Genomic DNA, 5,532 nt, shown 5'->3' on the forward strand with positions numbered 1-5,532 from the left:
TGTGTGTATGTGTATGAAGTCTCTGTAGCCCTGACTCTTCTGGAACTTGCTTTGTAGACCAGGCTGGCCTCAAAATCAGAGATGCTCCTGCCTCTATCTTCTGAGAGCTAGGATTAAAAGCATGCGCCACCATTGCTCAGTTTAAGATATATTTTAAAAATTATTTTTAATTATGCATGTGTTTGTGTCTGTTATGCACACATGAGTGCTAGCCAAGGCCAGATGTGTTGGATCCCCTTGCAGCTAGAGTTACAGACAGTTGTAGTTGCTCAAGGTAAAAACTGGGACCTGGGGGCTGGTGAGATGTCTCAGCGGGTAAGAGCACCGACTGCTCTCCCGAAGATCATGAGTTCAAGTCCCAGCAACCACACGGTGGCTCACAACCACCTGTAATGAAATCTGACGCCCTCTTCTGGTGGTCTCATTTATAATAATAAATAATAAATAAATCTTAAAAAGACAAAAAACAAAAAACAAAAACCCCAGAACTGATCTTGTGTCCTCTGCAAGAGCAATTTGACAGCATAACCGCCATGCCAACTCTCCAGGCCCAGGAGTCTATGGTCTTAATCAGCTCCCAGGTGGCAGAGGTGTGCCTTGTATTCCAAGGAACAATGTTTTTGTTGTTTTGAGACAGGGTCTTACTATGTAGTCCTATCTTGGAATTCACTTTGTAGACAAGGCTAGTCTTGAACCCTTGGACACACAGATCTACCTGCCTGTGCTTCTGGAGTGCTAGGACTAAGGTCATGTGCCACCACATCCAGCCACGGAAGGATGTTGTCTTAGTTAGGGTTTTACTGCTGTGATCAGACTCCATGACTGTCTTAGCTAGGGTTTGACTGCTGTGAACAGACACCATGACCAAGGCAAGTCTTATAAAGGACAACCTTTACTCGGGGCTGGCTTTCAGGTTCAGAGGATCAGTCCAGTACCATCAAGGTGGGAGCATGGCAGCGTCCAGGCAGGCATGGTGCAGGAGGAGCTGAGAGTTCTACATCTTCATCTGAAAGCTGCTAGGAGAAGACTGGCTGCCATGGGGGTCTCATTGCCTAACCCCACAGTGCCACACTTCCTCCAACAAGGCCATGCCTCCTAATATTGCCATTCCCTGTGCCAAGCATCTTCAAACCACCACAGATGTGTTTAACTGGGATGATGTCAGAGAGCACTGGAGAGAACGGAGGGAGAGCTGAGAGGCAGGAGACCCAACGCACCAACCTTCTATTCTTAAGAAAAGGTTTTAAATAATGTTGATTTATCAATTGCAAGCATGCTTGTGCTGGGTGCACATGTGGAGCTCAGAGGACAACTTTTGGGAGCTGATCCAGGTCCCTGGTCTGGGCGAGCAGCCAAACACCTATCTGTACCCACTTAGCCATCTCACGGGCCCAACTTCCTCGTCTTTAATCATCACAGAGATAAAGAAAGGACCTCCACCTGGGAAGAACAGACAAAAGAGGGATCAGTGCCTGGGGTGGGGTTGGGGCAGGAGCACACTCTGATGGATGGAACGCCCACAGAGCTGGCAGGGATGGCCGAGAAACCCAAAGACCATACAACTTGCTCATCTGTAAAATGGGTGACAGCCCCTGCCTCTGGGGGACCACTGTGGAGGTGTGGGATAGCCCCTGAGCTACGGACCCACTGCCTTTGGGTACTCTGAGGCCCTGGGCCATCTCCCCGTCGGCAATACTGTGAGACAGAAGCTCCAGAAGTGGTAAGGAGCCGCCGGGTCCTCCGTGTGCAGCTTCGAAACGGAACGGAACATGCTGCTTAACAGGCCGTGCTGCTCGGTTGACTTCTGCCGGAAGGCCTCACTTAGGAACCCCTCCTCCACCCCCCTCAGTCCCCCTTCTGTTCATCTTCCCTTTAGCTCCTGTAGTCCAAGGATCGGCCAACCTGGTGGGACCCAGAGGCAGCATCTTTTTTTTTTTTTTTAAGATTTATTTCTTTATTATATGTAAGTACACTGTAGCTGTTTTTCAGACACCCTAGAAAAGGACATCAGATCTCATTACAGATGGTTGTGAGCCACCATGTGGTTGCTGGGATTTGAACTCAGGACCTCTGGAAGAGCAGTGCTGTTAACTGCTGAGCCATCTCTCTAGCCCCAGAGGCAGTAACTTGCTCCCTGTATTTTTTCTGTCTTGCCTTCCTTTGCTCCCAGATGTTGCCATCTGTTCTTTACTTGGTGTTACTTTAAGCAAACAAACATTTATTTACGTTTTACTGTGTTTGAGCGTTTGCCTGCCGGTGTGTATGCACTCCATGTGTACACTTGGTGCTCATGGAAGCCACATGAGATCATCCGAAGATCTTCTCAACTGAGGGCAACAGAGGGTTGTGAGCTGCTCTGTGGGTGCTGAGAACTGAACCTGGGTCCTTTGTAAGAGCAGCCAGTGCTCTTAACCACCGAGCCATCTCTCCAGCCCTGACTTTTTGTTTATTTGTTTGTTTGTTTTGAGACCGGGTCTCATTGAATAGCTCTTGCTGGTCTGGAACTCCTGTGTAGAGGTAGCCTTGAACTCACAGAGATCTGCCTGCCTGTCTTTACCGCTGAGGGCTGGGGATTAATGGCATGTTTCACCATGCCCAACCTTGACCCTAACTATTTCAAGGCCAGTGTGCACATTGTGGGGGTGTGGATATCAAGCAGTTTCCCAGGGACTTGGTGGGCAAAAAATGGCCCGAATCATCTGTTTCAAAGCAAATGCCCCAATCAGTTCTGAGGCTGTGTGTTTGTGTACCAACCCCCTCGAATAAACAAACAAACAAACAAATAAATAAATAAATAAATAAGAATATTTAAAAAGCAAGGACCTTGGAGGAAACTGTTCACTGGGTTTAACCTGTAGAGCTTCAGAAGCCCATGAATGGGTTAATTTTGAAAAAGAAAAAAAAAAAGAGGGTTGGTATGAGGACTAAGTGTAAAACTGGGGGGTTTGGATGAGGGTAGGGAAGGGCCATGGGCCCTGTGAGCGACAGCTATAAAGAAAGCTATCTGCTGAGCCCACGGCTGTACACAGGCTGCCCCATCCTGCCAGGTCCCATTTTAGCAAGACCACAATTGCTTTTAGGACCCTCAGACCTGCCATCAGTGGTTCTGGGTTTGTATAATGCCTGAACTCTGCCTCGTCGTCAGCAGGGAGGAGATCAGCCTAGAAACCAAGGGAGCTGATGTTTCAGCGGCTGCCCAACTCCATCACACTCCCAGAATAGCGCATTTGGTTCCCGGCAGCCAGAGCCACACCGCCACTGGGGCTTCCGGTGAAAGAGACAGTCAAGCCCCGGCAGCAGAGGGAACAGCTGGCCCTAGACACAGCCCTGAAGCCAGCTGGCTGGCCCCTCCCTGCCTTGCCCAGCCTGTCCTGCCCTGCCCTGCTGCAAGTACCATCTTTGGTGAGTGCAGGCAGATGAGGCCCCCCTACAGTCCCTGGACTGTCCCCCATCACTAGAAGTCTGAGCTGGCTTCAAGAGTATATTGGTCGCTTCAAATTCCAGATGGGGGAGTGGGCAGGGACTGGGACTTTAAAAGTTTTTGCTGAACTGGTGGTGAGAGGTTGAGAAAGGAGGACTGCCATGAATTTGAGGCATGTCTGGACTATAGGGTGAAGCCCTAACCAATCAACACCAATAACAACAAAATAAGGGGCTGCAGGTGTGCCGCAGTCAGCAGAGTGCTTGCTCAGAAAGAATGGGGCCCTGGGTTCATCCCTAGCATGGAATAAACCAGCTGTGGTGGAGCCCCCCTGTAATCTCAGCTCACAGGCGGTGGAGGCAGGAGGATCAGAAATTCAAGGTCATCCTTGGCTACACAGCCAACTCAAGGCCAGACTGGGTTACCTGAGACCTCCGTCTTAAAAAAAAAAAAAAACAATCAAACAAACACAGTAAATAAAGTAAGGCTTTGCTTTGTGCAGCCTCTTGGTGGCTGGATTAGCTGGAGAAGAGCCTTGGTGGTGGTGGCTGCAGAGGCTGGTGAACGGCCAAATGGCTGCAGGCTATGTAGAGTCAAAGTGACCACTGGGAACGAGGGCCACTAGCAGAAAATGGGAACAGGCTGTAGCTGGCTTCTGAAGGTGAACAGAGCAGTTGGGCACACCCTGTGGGCTTGCCAGCAGGCATGCTCTATAGCCCAGCTAGCCTCCTTAGGCCCGAGCAGATCTTTCATCTACTAAATTCCCTTTAAAAATGTTAAGTGAAACCTCGCTGTGTAAGCACGAAGATGAACCAGGCACACTTCACCTTGGTTAAGGACACGTGTACATGAACAACAATACTTTAGGCAGAAGGTGGTAAGGCTATGCCGGAGTTAGGGTGCAGGGTACCGTTCGAGCCGAATCCAAGGCAGAAGGTGGAAAGGCTGTGCAGGAGTTAGGGTGCAGGGTACCATTCGGGACGAATCCAAAGGCTAAAACATGGTTATAACTCATGGCTGGTTTTTAGCCTCTGTGAGTCTGTTTATAACAATCTATAAAACAGAGACAATAATATCTGCCTTGTGGAATGTTATCTACCTTTAAAGACACCTGGCTTGTGAAATCTATTTGCCATTTGGATAGCTAGCTACATAATTGTAAGCTTCATTTATGTCAAAGACAGAAATGGTTTAATACGACATAGAGGTAAATTGTCACAGGTATTATATTATCAACAAGGATTCCTCTCCAAGCTTGTCAGCCCCAGAGCCAGGGAGCCAGAGTCCTGATTACTGGGTTCTTGTAGACCCCAAGCTCCCTGCCCCCAATATCATTCCTTTACAGAAGGCTAACAGCCTCCTACAGCTCTTGACAATCAATCCAATCAATCGGCCCGTAGTTAATGCCTCCGTTTAGATGTGCGCCATTCCATGCCAGGGGCTGCTGGGAAGAGGAGCTTTGGAATCTAGAATCCATTCCCAGCAGAGGCTGTCAGAGAGCGGGGAGGCAAGATACCTATGCATGAGATGTCGCTAACAATATAGTCCAGCGGAGGGAGAGACGAGGTTCAGGTACTTGGGGAGACCATCTCAAAAACAACCTTAAAAATTAACATCTTAAAGAGTAAAGCTGGAGTAGTGGTCACACCTGTAATCGGGGACTCAAGAAACAGAGAAAGGCAGGAGGGTCAGGAGTTCAAGGTTGTCCTTGGTTACTTATAGAATGCGGGGCCAGCCAGGCTAAGCAAAATCCACAACCAACCAATCGAAGAAACAAATTGTAAATAATGGAAGATTCCTGGATACGTGTGCCATGCCTAGGAGGAGGACACTGGTATTACCAGCATTCCTCGCAGAAGAATCCCCAGGGCTTCAAGGAGGGGGAGGGGGTAGGTGGGGTGAGGGTAGGAGTGTGGTCCCTGAAAGGCTGAGAGGAGGGGGAGGACCTCCTGGATTGAGAATGGGGGCCGGTGGGAGTGAGCCTCCGGAAGGCTAGTGTGGGAGGCTGATTCAGGCCTCTTTGGCCGGAGCAGTGACTTCCTGTGGGGAAGAGGAAGGCTCTCCCTTGAGCACAGGCCGGAGGGCTGAAAGTGCAGATACAGGAATTTGGA

Source organism: Mastomys coucha, unplaced genomic scaffold (assembly GCF_008632895.1).
Source record: "Mastomys coucha isolate ucsf_1 unplaced genomic scaffold, UCSF_Mcou_1 pScaffold5, whole genome shotgun sequence".
NCBI classification, from domain to species: domain Eukaryota; kingdom Metazoa; phylum Chordata; class Mammalia; order Rodentia; family Muridae; genus Mastomys; species Mastomys coucha.